Here is a 16,052-nt window from a genome sequence, read left to right on the forward strand (position 1 = left end):
TATTATTATTATTATTTACTATTGCAAACTGCCCTGTGATCTTCTGATGAAAGGCAGTGTGGAATTTGATAAATAAAATAATAAATAAAGTTTAAACAGCTACATCAGCCTGTTGAGGTGAAAGATTCCTGCAATGCAGGGTGTTGGACTAGATGAGCCTTGGGGGTAACTTCCAACTCTGCAATTCAATGATTCTATGATTTTATGATTCTATGATTCCATGATTCCATGATCCCATGATCTCTAAGAGATGCACCAGATCTACCACCATGCATGGTGTGTGTGTGTGTGTGTGTGTGAAGGGTCACCAGGGATGAGATAGCAGGCCCAGGGAGGACAGCCTCATGCGCCTCCTGACGTGAAGATAATCTTGTAAGGGGACAAACGATTGAAAAGAGCTTCTGTTGACTCCACATTGTCAGGACCAGGGGGGAAGGACCTAGCAGGTGCCAGGAAACCAAGGAGAGTCTACCTCAGCTTAAGCAAAGTGTGTTTCATGTCTGTTCAGTTCCTTAAACGGCAACGCAAATTCCGAAGCAGCTGAAAACAGTGCCTGTTGGTTGCTTAGCAACCATGGGTCCATCCTCCCTCAGCACTCTTGTATGAGAGTGAGGAAGGAATGATGGAGGCAGCTCTGTGCAGCAACCAAGCAGCCTGCCAGGACGCAGATGTTGGGGGTTATATGTAGTGGTGGCTGCTGACCATTGGCACTGGGCGGGTGGGAAGCAAGGTGATGAACAGTAGGTGGAGTAGGAGACAATGACATGCAGAGCCACCCTCTGAGTGCCTGTGAACAGATGGGGGGTGGCTGATTGAAGTCAGTGAGGAAGTGACCCATTTGTATAGAGGAAAAGAAGCAGGGCTGGGGTGCATGGGGGGGGGAGGGGAGAAATGGACAGAATGGGCACCCCAAGCATTGGGAAGCTAGCCAGGAACAGCAGCTAGGAACTCTGAGCTCCATATATCCCAGGATCTGGGGAGGGACATTATTTGTGTTTTGCTGAATGTCTTCTTTTAGAAGCAAGAGCACCTCTCATGTCTATAATCAATGCTTGCCATGGGATAGGCCTTGCTCCAATGTCACTACATGGGCCAGGCCCTCCCATATCTGCACATGGGAAAAGGAGAGCCTAAGTGCATATGCACTAAGTGTCGCGCAACGGTAAATTAATCATGCAGAGTCTTCTTCATAAACAGAATAAAACGTTTACTTGAGAAAATAAAGTGGTTCATAAACAGCATAGTCAAAGAGCATCCACAGAGTGCTCATAGCAGCTACCTAACTCTCCACGGAGGCATTGTCTTACTTACTGATTAACTGGAGTCCTGGAGCCACTTTGTGTTCCTTAGCTTTACATAAAGGTAAAGGGACCCCTGACCGTTAGGTCCAGTCGTGGTTGACTCTGGGGTTGCGGCGCTCATCTCGCTTTACTGGCTGAGGGAGCCGGCGTACAGCTTCCGGGTCATGTGGCCACCATGACTAAGCCGCTTCTGGAGAACCAGAGCAGCACACGGAAACGCCGTTTACCTTCCCGCCGGAGTGGTACCTATTTATCTACTTGCACTTTGATGTGCTTGTGAACTGCTAGGTTGGCAGGAGCAGGGACTGAGCAACGGGAGCTCACCCCGTTGCAGGGATTCGAACCACCAACCTTCTGATCGGCAAGCCCTAGGCTCTGTGGTTTAGACCACAGCGCCACCCGCTTTACATAGCAACAGACAATACAAATACACACACTGGCTGAGACACACAGACACTGAGTGACACCGACTGAGGCCCATGGAGAGGCTGGCTACTTTTACAGGGGAGAATGAGTCATCATGCAAGATGAGTCACGAGTCACAGTGACTTTGCAGTTTGCTGTTAAGAGTTACAGCTGGCAGGCTTGAATGATTGTATAGGCCTTGTAGGCCTTGCCTTACTTCTTCTGCTCTTAAGAACCTTTGTCTCACGACACTAAGTTGTACGCATGCCACACAACTAAGACCCTTATGAGATTGGGGTCTCAGTCATATGGAATGTTTGTGGGTGTACAACTGCCATAAAGAAGAACCCAGTTGGATCAGGCCCACTGACCCACTGAGTCCTGCGTCCTGTTCTCACAGTGGCCACCCAGATACTTGTGGGGAACCTACAAGCAGGACCCAAGTGCAAGAGCCCTGTCCGCTCCTGTGGATTCCAGCGACTGGTATTCAGAACCATTGCCGCCTCCGACTGTGGAGTTGCCATCGATAGCCTTCTCTTCCATGAATTTGCCCAGTCCTCTTTGAAAGACACCCACACTGGTGGTCATTATATGTTGCTCAAAACAGGTATGGTGATGAGGCCAGCACAGCAATATCACTCCCCATTATTATTGCATGCATGGAGCACACACAAAGAGGACTTGCTTCAGTCTTGCATGTGCCTTGTCTTGCACACTCCTCCTTGTTAAATCCATGACATAAACACTGCTTTAACAACAAAAATGAAATCTTTCCTAGCGAGAGATGCCGTGACAAGCACCATTTGATTTGAAGAGTGCAAGGCAAGGATAAAGGCACCCTCTTCTATATAGGCTTAGCTGCAAAGAGAGCTGTTTGTTGCTAAGCACAAAGCACTGGAAGACCAAAGCCTTTGCTCTGTAGGAAGGATAAAAAGCCGGGGCAAATAGAATGAAAAGGAACAGATGTTGGTGGGGAGCAAACACCGGATGGCATTATGGGAGAAAACCGCAGAAAGTCCATATTTTCGTCTGAAACAGAAAGTGTTTGCTTTATAAGCTTTGCAGTGCAACAGAGTCTTGCTGCCCCAAGACTGACTTAGTTCCTTTCTCCTCCGCACTTCTACCATCTCCCTTCGCTGTGGCTTCCTCCCCGCTTTCGATACCCAGTGCTGTTGTCCTTGACTTCAATAACTGTGTGCAGCTTCTTGCAACTAGAAAGAAACAAAAGGTGAAGGAAGAGAAGGCGGAAGGGGTGCAGGGAAGCATCTGGTGCTATCAGGTAACCCACATTGTGGCAGTCGGAAACACATTTCGCAGTGCTAAAGAGAAAACAAGGGTGAACGTATAGTCTAAGCAAAGTAGAATCACAGAATCACAGAACTGTAGAGTTGGAAGGGATCCTGGGGGTCATCTAGTCCAAACCCTTGAAGTATAAGAATCCCAACTAAAGTATCCATGATAGACAATTATCCAACCTCTGTTTAAAAACTTCAAAGAAGGAGAGTCCACCACCTTCCAAGGGAGTCCATTTCACTGTCAAACCGCTCTTATTGTTCTTCCTGATGTTTAGTCAGAATCTCCTTTCCTGTAAGTTGAATCCATTGGTTTGGATCCAACCAACCTAAATGGATTAGAAAATTCACAGAGGAGAGGGCTATCAAAGGCTACCAGCCATGATGACTGTTACCTGTCTCCACAGGTGAAGGCAGTAATGCTCCTGAATACCTGTTGCTGGAAACCACAGGAGTGGGGAGCACTCACCTGCTTGTGAGGTTCCCACAGGCATCTGGGAGAACAGGATGCTGGCCTAGATGGGCCATCGGCCTGATCTAACAGACTCTTCTTATGTTCTTATGAAACTGCCCTGCACCAAATCAAACCATTGGTTCATCTAGCTCATTAATGTCTACACTGACTGGCAGTAGCTTTTGAGAGCTAGAGACAAGGAGTTTTCCCTAGCACTACCTTGAGATGCTGGGGACTGAGCCTGGCACCTTCCGTAGGCAAAACATAGGCTCCACCACTGGGCTATGACCCTTCCTCCCTTTCCAGTGCAAAAACATTTGTTCCCCCAAGATTTGCCTTTCCTCTAGGCTCAGCCCTAAATCAGACAGGTCTTTCACCACAAATGCTAAACAATTAGTAGTAGTGGGAGCTGTGTATCCTCTCTTTCTCTTTGTTTGTGTCTAAACACATGCAGGGACTGTGATAACATAGTTCATTGGATTAGGTATCAGCAAGATGACCGGGAGCTGAGAAACGTGGCGAAGGATAATTTTTAAAAATCTAAAATCACGGTGAAAACCCCAGGCCAGAAACAGAATGTGCCAATGTTTCTTTCTTTCTTTCTAAATTATGTTAATAACACAATAGCCTGAAGATATGCCAAGAAGCAGCAGAAGCAGCACCTCCAAAGGAAGATAGACTAAACGGGCACATCAGAGTGGTCCCAGATGGTGCTGTTGGTAGTTGATGCTATATAGCTTTAAAAAACGTATGCCAGCAAAATATGCTCTTTTGAAAGCCTACACCTGCACACTCGAAGCAAGCTTATGTATAAAGCCGTTGCGCCAGTTGCACATACTGAATGTGTCAGACACGTTTTTGCTTGCCAGAGCCGCTCCTTCCAGAGTGGAAACAAATATGCCCCTCAAACTGCTCCTCAGCATTCCGCTTCATGAATGTTCTCCAGGTGCTTCCGTGCAGACTCAAAGGTTTCCAGAATTTTCTCTAAAAGCATGAGTACCCAATGCACTGGTCTCCCAACTCCCATCATCCTTGACCAACACTGTCCTTGGTGGCTGGGGCTGATGGGAGTTGGAGCCCAACATTTAGAGGGCCCTCACTGCTCTAAAGGTTTGCTATGTCACCTACATTTGCCAATATTTGAAATCTGACAGTTGGCATTCTTCAGTATTTGACCATTATCTAGCTGATAATGACCATTCTTAAGGTGTGTGGTTTTTTGTTTGTTTACTTTCAGGGAACACTATCTGGCTACGGAACCATTGCAAGCTGCAAAAGATTCTGGGGTATGTTTAGGAGGCGCGCACACCGGTTTACGCAAGGCCTCAACATTGCCCACTGTGAACTGATAGTGCCCTGTGTCTTCCCCTTGCAAAGATGGGAAGCTGCCCTTTAGCGATTCTCTCTGAAGGCACGAAGAAGTCAGTCAGAGATTCTTCAAACATCCAGCAGTTTTATAGATGCTTTCAAGGAAACAAATATAAGAATGAAATAGATATGGAAGATGTTCTCTTGGTTACTTCCCAAGTTCCATCTGGGATAGAGGCAGGAAACAGGAAATGGTCCCCTTTTGGAACCCACTTCCTGAAAGACCTGATTCCCCTCATGTATTCCTTCAAACGGACAGCAGAATCAGCTGCAGGAGGGAACAAAACTGCGTTTCGATAACAAGAATCTCACCGTTATTAATTATGCCCATCATCCACAAGCGTGATGAATTTTCTACAACCATGTATCAAATTTATCCCAGCCCGAGCCATTTTTTCCCCAGCCAAAGATGACACTATTAGAATGAAAATACACTACACAAAGTGCTAAGTGCTCACCTCCTTGTAACTATCCCTATTCATCAAAATGATTCACAAAGTATTTTAATTAAGTGCAATTAGAATTTGCAGGTTAGTTAGCCACAGATGCATCTAAGGACCCATTGCTTACTTTATTTATTTTTGCCAAAAAAATTTATGGCAATCGTGCTGCTATTACAACCCGCCCTAGTGGATCCTGATGCACCGATTGAAGACCAGTGATCTAACCCATGATGTAGCTGATGTGAGCCTCAATGCAGACAATATTGCAAGTGTGCACGCATTGTGCTGTGTTGGGTCGTGCAAAAGACACCTGATTCAGTGATTCTGATGGGGCCCTGATTCGGGCTAGATTGCTCCATGCTAAGCACGGTGTTTAAAACCCTGATTATTTGTTGGCTGGATAAGCCAACAAGGATGATATTTATTTTAAAAGTTCAGGAATGCAGATAATTCACACACACACACACTGACACATACATACTTTGTGAACTTCAAACTTCAGCCAGGAACATTGATTTAATTTCACCTCCTGTGATTCTGATTAATGAAAAGTCATTTTTTAGCAGTTAGGAAATGATATGTGAATATTTTGCTAACCTTTCAGATATATGTTAAGCGGATGGCAGGAGATTCTATAATTCCAAAAATTATGATAAGACATCTATAAAGATGAAGCTGAACCCCCCCACCACCGCTTATGCTTTAGTTATCGTAGCTTAAATGATCATTATTTAAATATCTATTAGGCTTTATATGTAACGTAAAGGTAAAGGACCCTGGATGGTTAAGTCTAGCCAAAAGCGACTCTGGGGTTGCTATGCTCATCTCGCTTTCAGGCCGAGGGAGCCGGCATTCATCCACAGACAACTTTCCGGGTCATGTGGCCAGCATGACTAAACCACTTCTGGTGCAATGGGACACCATGATGGAAACCAGAGCGCACGGAAACACCATTTACCTTCCCGCCGCATTGGTACCTAATTATCTACTTCCACTGATGTGCTTTTGAAATGCTAGGTTGGCAGGAGCTGGGACAGAACAACGGGAGTTCACCCCGTCACGGGGATTCGAACCACCAACCTTCTGATCAGCAAGCCCAAAAGGCTCAGTGCTTTAGAGCACAGCGCCACCCGCGTCCCTTTATATATATACATATAAAGCAGTGTCATACCACTTTCAACAGCTGTGGCTTCCCCCAAAGAATCCTGGGTGTTGTAGTTTGATAAGATTCTATTTCACAAAATATCCAGCTACATGAATGGATCTGATAAATCATATGGCAAAATGCATGCTTTGAAGCATCTGCAATAATTTTGATTAAACACAGTCCACTATCAAAGCAAAATAATTTTAGCAACATCTAATGAAACTACATCAGATGCAAACAACTGCTAACTGTACAACATATCTGAATAGAAGTTATGTAGACATCATCCAAGTCTAAACTCTCCAAAAATAAGTTTACTTCACATCTCAGCATAATAAAAGCATCAATGTTAAGAACAGCATTTGCTGTGAGCTGAACATTTTTAATCTATAAAGGTGGGTTAAATCAGGCCAATTCAAGGTATTCTTTTTATGACAAGAGACATTAAGGATATTGGTTTCAGGTTAGGAAATGGAGAACATAATTCCAAAAAGACATCCATAAAGATGAAGCTGAACCGCCCCCCATTGCTTATGTATTAGTTATCATAGCTTAAATGATCATTATTTAAATATCTATTAGGCTTTATATGTAAGGTCCGGCTTGCCTCCAGAGGACACCACAAAAACAGAGAAACACATTTTATTCCCAGTTTAACTCATTTAATTGAATTGAATTGTGGTAAGGGAAATAAGCTATAGAGCCTGTTCCACGGTTTCCAAAACCAGTAGATATGGATGCAGAAGTTGGTATATTTGCCACAAGAAATTCCCCCACTCCAAATACAGGAGGAGCAGTCTGTTAGGAGATGCAATAGCAGAGGTTTGGGTCTGCAGGCATGGAGCCCATCTCCTGCCATGTGATTACAATTTCATGGAAGATAACAAGTAAAATGTGTGTGGTTTTTGGTGTGTAAATAAGTGGAAGGAAACCATTCCACTAGCATATGTAGGACAAGGGGAGAGGTCCCAGTGGCTCAATCAAAGACCCTAGATACCGGTAAGTCTTCTCTAACCTGATGTTGTCCAGCTGTTTGAAACCACCTCTCTCACAATCTCTGGCCATTGGTTATGCTGGCTGGGACTCACCTGCAGGAATCGCCTTTAGTGTATATGTGCCTCATTTATTGGCCCAATTTGTTCCACTAAATACTGAATATTTCTTGGGCATTCTATTCTGAAGAGGCCACATCTCAGTAGTATTTTATCTGGAGTTCTTATTTCAATGCCTCATAAAAGAAATGTAATTAACAGGAGCACTCCTAAGAGCTGGCACTGGCTACACTGCTCATTTTTTTTTGTATTATTTTTTTCCCTTTAAGAATATGATTATGGATGTTGCAGGCCATATGGTAATGCACAATTGATTTAGCATTGCTCGTTTTCAGTTACATTACAAATATAATTTCACACGAGTCATTTCAAACAAGTCTTATTGATTCATTCACTCGCTTAATGCTTATTTTAATGCTGCGTTGTACAGAAGTTAATATTTCACAGTTGCCCCCGCGGAAAGTTTTATCAAAGCCTGCTAGGCTTTTCACACTTGTTTTGGAATACGTCTTCCTCCAGTACCAGTTTGAGACTTGCCTTTCTCTTTGTGTGTCCCCCCACCCCCGCACAGAAAACTTTTCTTTCTCACCAATGCAGTGGTGAAAGAAGAGAGGCTGTGGGTGCTTATGTGGTGGCTCTGCGGTCTAAACCACTGAGCCTCTTGGGCTTGCCAGTCAAAAGGTTGGCGGTTCAAATCCACTCAACCGGTGAGGTCCCATCGCTCTGTCCCAGCTCTTGCCTACCTAGCAGTTCGAAAGCACACCAGTGCAAGTAGATAAATAGGTACTGCTGTGGCAGGAAGTTAAATGGCATTTTTGTGTGCTCTGGTTTCCGTCACGGTGTTCCATTGCACCAGAAGTGGTTTAATCCTACTGGCCACATGATGCAGAAAGCTGTCTGTGGACAAACGCCGGCTCCCTCGGCCTGAAAGCGAGATGAGCGCCGCAACCCCATAGTTGCCTTTGACTGGACTGAACCATCCAGGGGTCCTTTACCTATACCTTTTGCCTGCATGCAGGGAGAGTCAATCATTGAATCGTGCACCTTGCAAACATTCCCTGCACATAGAATGATAGCATGCTACAGAGAAGTATAGGCTTCTATATTTCTCTGACACGTTATATTTCTGTGTGCATGTGTTGTTGTTGTTGTTGTTTTAAAAAAGAAGAGCATCCAAACATATGCAAACATGCACCTACAACCTGAAGAAGTGAAGTCTAGGGGAAAATGCTAACTGGTTCTGCAGAAAAAACATATTGCCCCTTAGATTTCAGCACACACGTACAGACTTCACACAGAGTTTCTGTAAAAAGAGAGCACGGACGATTCATCTGGCCGTTAAAACATTTCAAAAGCTCTTTTTAAAATCTCATTGAAAGCAGCAGGTTTATTATTTTAGCTGCACTAGAACATCTCATGGAAACAACAGGAAGGACTGTTCTGAGCCTTTCCCTCCCATTTGGAGCATTCCTAAACCTCTGGTTCCGTCTGCAACTGGAAATATCGCTCGATCAGCTAGCTAATCTTTTCCAGCAGTTGCTGAATGCTCACTGTCTGACCACTACGTTTCCACTCAGCTTGCCTGGGCTGATGTTTATTTAACCAAGAGATACTAAGTCCTATTCATCTCACCTCGAGAAAGTGTAGCACAGCCTGAGAAATGAACATCGAAACACTATGGAAATGCAGACAATTGGCAGGTAGATTTGTGAAATGCGGAAATGACAGGCTTTTGTTTATTTCATTTATATTCTACCGTTAGCTCCTCCAAGGAGGTCAAAGCAGGCTATATGGCCCTAGCCACAATGTCTATGTTTTACCTTGACAGACAATATGCCTCAGTATGCCTCAGAATGCCAGTTGTGCTCAGATCCTGCTTTCAGGTTTCCCAAAGGTATCTCAGTGGCCTTGTTGAGAACAGGATGCTGGAGCAGGTGGGCCATTGGCCACTGGACTGATCCAGTAGACTACTCCTAGGTTCTTAGGTTCCACCCCACCTGCCATATTTTTGTTAGGATATTTCCGTTCCACCTTAAAAGGGAGCAGGATGTTTGTATAACAGCCTGCGTAAGTTCCTGTCTCACAGGATGTTTATGCTATATGTTCCTTTCGTTTTCTGTCTGGTTTTGCCTGAGCAGTCGGAGCAGACGGTCATGTCTTCTTTTGTTCTGACCTATGCAAAATAAACTGTAAATATGCTGTCCTGCTTGTGCAACTTTTGCTGTGTGAATTCTGCTGTTAAGAGTGTGCACTAAGCCAGAGGCTTAGTGTCGCTAAATTGCTGATACTGCGTGACTACGGGAGGTCGATGGATTGTCCGGCACCGAGCTTGGAGGGTCAGATGGACATTATCTCCCTGGCAGTATCCCAACAATTTTATCCTCACAACAATCTGAAAAGTAGGTTCAGCTGAATTTCAGTGGCTGGTTCAAGGTCATCCAGTGAACATTTATGGCTAAGTGAGGATATGAACCTAGGCCTCACCAGCCCACCTCTTCCCAGATATACCACTGCCACACCATGCTAGCCAGAATCCTATGTCTGGTCTAGCAGCTGCCTTGAATATTCATTCATTCATTTAATATTTCATTTTGTTATTATATTTTAATTATGAATAGATTTTATAGCTGTAAGCCGCCTAGAAGTCATTTTGGCATATGTGCGTCTTATACATAAATAACGTCGGAAAAGATTGGATTGTGGCACTAATAACTTATCGCTGCCTTATCTTTTATTTCAGATGGAAGACTCCACAACACTAATTTCACTTGCAGCACATAATTGAAGTGTTGTGTAGTTAAGAAATGAGGAACTGAAGTGAGCTGGTCAACTCTGGTTTGTGTGTTTACGTGAGAGAGAGAGAGAGAGCGGAGAGTGGGGGGGATGTAAAATTATTTTTGAAGCTCTGCTTCTTTTCTAATCATTCGGTCACACCCTCAAGTATGCTGAGTTTGGACCAGAAGTTGTGTGGTTCCCCAGTGGGGAAAGGTCTCTGAGGGAGAGAGGGAGGGAGAGGCCCTCAAGATGATGTTGAACTACAGCTCCCATCAGTCCCAGCAAAGCATGACCAATGGGCAAGGGATGATGGAAGCTGTAGGTCACACAGGTTGGTGAAGGCTATGGTACCTGATGTCAGAGAGAGCACTGGATTGCAGAGCGAATAACTTACAGCTATGCAAGTTATATTGGACAAACAGGCCAAACCTTACGCCAAAGAATAAACAGACATAAATCGGACATCAAGAATCACAAGACAGAGAAACCAGTAGGAGAACACTTCAATCTCCCAGGACATTCTATACAAGATCTCAAAGTAGCTGTATTACTACAAAGGAATTTCAGAAATAGACTGGAAAGAGAAGCTGCTGAATTGCAACTCATTACCAAACTTAAAACCATGGAGAGACCTGGTCTGAACAAAGACATTGGATTCTTATCTCATTATACATGACAAAGCCATTTTTCACCTTCTCACCCCTTGCTTTTTCCTGTAAGACCTATTGCAGTCGTTAAGAGTCGTCAACAGGCTCATCACAGCTATCTGCCAATCACCCATTCCCACCACCCTTCTGAGTAATACCCCTCCCCACCTTCTCACTATATAGAAGGATCTGGCAACTTCTGTTTCAGTGTATCTGAAGAAGTGTGCATGCACACGAAAGCTCATACCAAGAACTAACTTAGTTGGTCTTTAAGGTGCTACTGGAAGGAAATTTTTGTTTTTGTTTTGATTACAGCTATGCAATAAGAACTATTCTTTCAGTGGGAAGACCCTACAGCTCTGATTCCAAATTCCTTGAAGAAGAGACAGAGAGAGGGAGACTTTCTGGGTAGTGTAAGCCACAGGCATGAAGTGTGGCAGAGCTGCTGTATTCTGCCCTTTGCTAGTCCTGCTGAGTTTTCATATTAACAGCTGCAGGGACCTCCTCAGAGCTTTAATTTCTTTCCTTGGTATTTTGGGGACGAGGGAGGAAGAACATCTTCTGTTTGCAAAAAGTATCACGCTCATTTCTCACTTGACTTCTGATGGCACCGAAGTGTGGCTTTTGATTAGAATTCTTGTGAAATGCCAGTTTCAAGGGGAGCTGAGGAATTTTAACAAGTTTGGCCATGATGGATATCCCCCCAGGGACGAGAGCTTGTCCTGAGAACCGATGGATGCTGAAGATTTTAGCCAGTGATTTGAATTTCTATCAAGACCGGTGTGTGTGTGTGTGGAATGTGGTTGTTTTGTTTTGTTACTGGAGTCAGGGGTGCATATCTGCACTACCTCTTGCCTGAAATATTGCAGGACCATCCCTCCACCTTCTGTATTCTTCATCACAAAGAACAATTATTCGCAATGACATCTCCAGAAGTGGTTAGAGATGCTATTTATTAAAGCAAGTTACAGTTTGCTGAGATTTTAGACTAAGGTTAGGTGAAGGGCGGAATGAGGGCAGGTAGAAAGTCGAGAGAAGAAGAACAGCTAAATTCATGAAAAATAAAAGAAAGACCTCCGGGAGCATAAATAAATAAATTCTCTGAGTGGCATAGCTCAGATGCTCCACAATTGTCAAATTACTGGCATAATGCACGTGTCAGGAGTCCAGGTCCCGACTTGATAACACAGTAAGTGGAGCTTCCGGGTTGGCGCCATCGCCGAATGGCGGACTCCCTCCGAGCTCCGGAGGGAGCCGGCTCGGCAGGGGCTGGGTTTTACCGCACCGGCGATGCGGGGACCCTTAGAAACCACGGCCACGGGGGCCGTGGACTTGGAGACTCGGCTAGCACCGCTAGCGCCCTCCCGACTCGTGAAGGAGCCTTTTTAAAGGCTACGGATCGGGTGCCGGGGAGAAGCGTGGTGCTTTGAGTCCTCTGCCATCCCTGCCGAGCGAAGCCGCATGCCATCCGGCGGAGAGCGCTGACTTCTTCCATTGAGAATTTGGACTTTTAACAACAACCCGTGAGTAAATTGGAAATCGGGTTTAAAAGAAGAAAAATTTTTGGGATTTGAGACGAGCGGGGGGGGATCTAAAAAGGAAGTCAGTCCCCCTCCCTATTGTAGACATTTTAAAACAAGGATTGGGAAGCCAAGGCCCAAAAAGAACGGTATCTTTGCTAAATTAAGAATTCCATGATGGGAAAGTACAAGAATTGTGCTGGAGGAAGAATTGAAGGAGAAGGAAAATGCACCCCCCTCCCTGGGAACCGGGGCGATTGAGGAGTGAGCCTGGTGAAAAGAGCCGGTGATTTTGACAGCTGTCAAAGTAGCTGTCAAAGTCGGAATATTAAAGAGGATTTTATTACAAGGACCTTGCTGGTCAAATTTGTTACAACTTGATATAATTTATTAAGACTTGAATACAAAATGGCGAAAATACGGAGAACAATCGGATTTTTGGAAACAAAGTTACAACAACCCCCCTAGAGGAGTTTCGGGACATTACAAAGATGGGCGTAAGCCGGGAAAAATACAACACTCCGGAATTTCACAGAACTGGTTATCTCCTGGGAAAGCTGCAAAACGGAAACTGAATCTTGTCTACAGGGTGTTTAGACTAAAAGGAGACAACAGAATACTTTACTGAAGAAGGAAGGGACTGAACGCAAGTTTTTGTTCCTGAATAACAACAACCCATGTAGAGTTACTAAACTTCTGAATAAGAAAGTTTTAGCAGCGGAACAAGAGGAAGCTGGACTATAACCTTGAAAGAACAATGGGGGGAATTTTATAATTTGACATTTTTAAAGATTTAGGAATTAATTTTTAAAGAAAGTAATCCTAGAAATGGGAAATAATTCTGCAAGGAGTTGGGGGAAAAATGGGATTGATGGACTTAAGATTTCCAGGCTGAAAACATAGATTGGAGGATAAGGGAAATTAAACCGGGGAAGAGGAGGGAGAATTAGAATCCAAAGGCTTGCAACTATTTTCTGAATTGGTTTTCTTTTTTCTAATATATTTTTTATTTTTTTATACTTTTATTCTGTGTGCTTTTACTTTAATGGGAAAAAAGGGGGACATTGTGGAAAGAAAAGGGGGTGGGCTATGGGGAGAGATCTTTTGCTTTTTTTTTTATCAAGGGTGTTGCATAAGGTTTGTATAAATTTAAATTTGAACAATGGGGTATATAAATTGTGCTTTAAATCAGAAATAGAACTTGTGGAAACAACAATATGAAAGGGGAATACAGTAGGGGTGGGGGAAGGGGGGAGTCCCAGAAAGTGGATGTTTGAAAATAAGGTTCTGAATGTATCTTCATAATTTCTTTTCTTCTCTTTCTGTATTTTGGAAACTTCAATAAATATTATTTAAAAAAAAAAAAAAAAAAAAAAACACAGTAAGTGTAGGTAATTAAAAAGGAGGATTTATTGCAAAAACAAACAGATAGCTCTGGATGGCTCTAACCAAGCCGCTGACATTATCACTCAAGGTGACCCTTCTGAAGACTCCTTCCTGTTCCTACAGAAGATATTGAACCTTTGCCCCTTACGTCTCTTGTTTTGCTTCCTGTCCAGCAGCCCTCCCATTCACTGACTCTTTGGACTTATTGGATCAGCTCCAACCTCTTCCTGTTCTGAAAGACTGTATCTGTTTGCGCCTGTTTGAGCTTCCTGAGAGCTTTGGCTGTGTTCCAGCCTGCTCTCAGTTGTTCCCTTGGCTACTGGCCATCCAAGGTCAGAGGGAGTTGGCACTGGCAGCCTCTGCTCAAATCTAAACCTCTCTGTTCCTGCCCGTATTCTGCAGCTGGCTGTAAAGTTCCACTTGGAGCTGGCTCATTCCTGACAGCAAGTGAACTTCTGACATTTGTTTAATTACAATATAGTTATAAAGGAAAACAGCATTTCCTAATCTCTCATGCATGCTTAACTGTATGCCTTTTGTGGCTATGCCTCTAGTTGATTTGAATAACTTCTAATTAACGTAGCTAACTCAATAATGAGTCTGGAAGCCGCTAAAAAATAAAGAGTCAAATACACCACTTGAAAGCCCCTTCCTGCAAAAAAAGGTAAAGCTTTAAAAAATAAAACAAAATCTTAATCCTTGCTTCCTTCCTTTGTTTACCAATACAGTGGTGCCCCGCAAGATGAATGCCTCGCAAGATGAAAAACTCGCTAGACGAAAGGGTTTTCCGTTTTTCGAGCTGCTTCGCAAGATGAATTTCCCTATGGGCTTGCTTCGCAAGACGAAAATGTCTTGCAAGTTTGTTTCTTTTTTCTTAAAACCGTTAATACTGTACAGTTGCGACTTGATTTCGAGGAGCAACTCATAGCAAGCGGTGTGGTAGCCTTTTTTGAGGTTTTTGAAGACTTTGGTGATTTTTGAAGCTTTTCCAAAACTTCTTTTGCAGCCATTTGGTAAGTTAAACTTTTAAAACTTTTTTTGGGTTTTTTGTTTTTTGGGTTGGGGTGTTTGGAATTCAAGGACTTGGTGTTGGGGAGGGGTTTGCAAGAATCTGGAAGCTTGTGTGTTTTTTTCTGCATTTTTATGATTTTCTGTGACCATTGGGCCACTGTGCTGTTTATTTTAAAAAATTCTGGGTTTGAATTTCTGTGTGCTGGGTGACTGGGGGAACAGTTGGGGAGGGGTTTGCAAGAATCTGGAAGCTTGTGTGGTTTTTTTCTGCATTTTTATGATTTTCTGTGACCATTGGGCCACTCTGCTGTTTTTTTAAAAAAATTCTGGGTTTGAATTTTGAAATGCTCTTTACAGTATGTGTGACTTTAAAGAGCACTTAATAAACTCTTGTTGTACCAAATTTGGCTTTCTTTGGACTTTTTTTGACCATGGGAACGCATTAATTGAATTTCATTGCATTCCTATGGGATTTCGTGCTTCGCAAGACGAAAAATTCGCTAGACGAAAAAACTCGCGGAACGAATTAATTTCGTCTTGCGAGGCACCACTGTAGTATGTTTCTTGGCTCGGGAACAGGTCCATATCTCTTTGCTAGACATGTTTACTTGAAAGCAAGACCTTTGGAAATCAAGTAGCCCTTTTCCAACAAGAGACACTAGGGGTTATTTCACCCAGGATGTTTTCCATGCAATAGGACTAATTGCTCAGCCCATTGTTCTGTGTGAAGGATGTGTGGCTATATTTCTTCTCTGTCCTCTTTATGTCCTCTATGTGACACAGTGGATAAATTCTGTTCCTCTGCTGCAGCTCTCAAGGGCCTTCTCAGTCGTGGATCCCCTCCCCGCATTTGTGGAATGGCTTCTCTAGTGATGGGTGTTAATCCCCCCCCCCATTTATTTTTTTCAAAAAATAACAACACTCAGACTAATACATGCATCAGAACATAATTAATCTCCAGATTTTCATTTTTGTGGTACAAATTTCAGCTTAAGAATAGGATAGAAACTGTTTACAAATGCATATGTTGGAGATAACATATGTATTTCCTGATACCCCCCCCCCCGTATGTTACATATGGATTTTGTGATTAAATATATGTATTTAATTACCTATTTAAATCAGAACGAGAACTTTAAAGTTCCCTCTCCCTGCATCCCAGATTACTGCAGAGTGGAATACGTTGTATAACCACGTTGGAAATTAATGCGGACCGGAAATAAACTGATCCTCCAGCTCTATTTATGAGCC

The sequence above is a fragment of the Podarcis filfolensis genome (genome assembly GCF_964270895.1).
Source record: "Podarcis filfolensis genome assembly, chromosome: 2".
NCBI lineage: Eukaryota > Metazoa > Chordata > Lepidosauria > Squamata > Lacertidae > Podarcis > Podarcis filfolensis.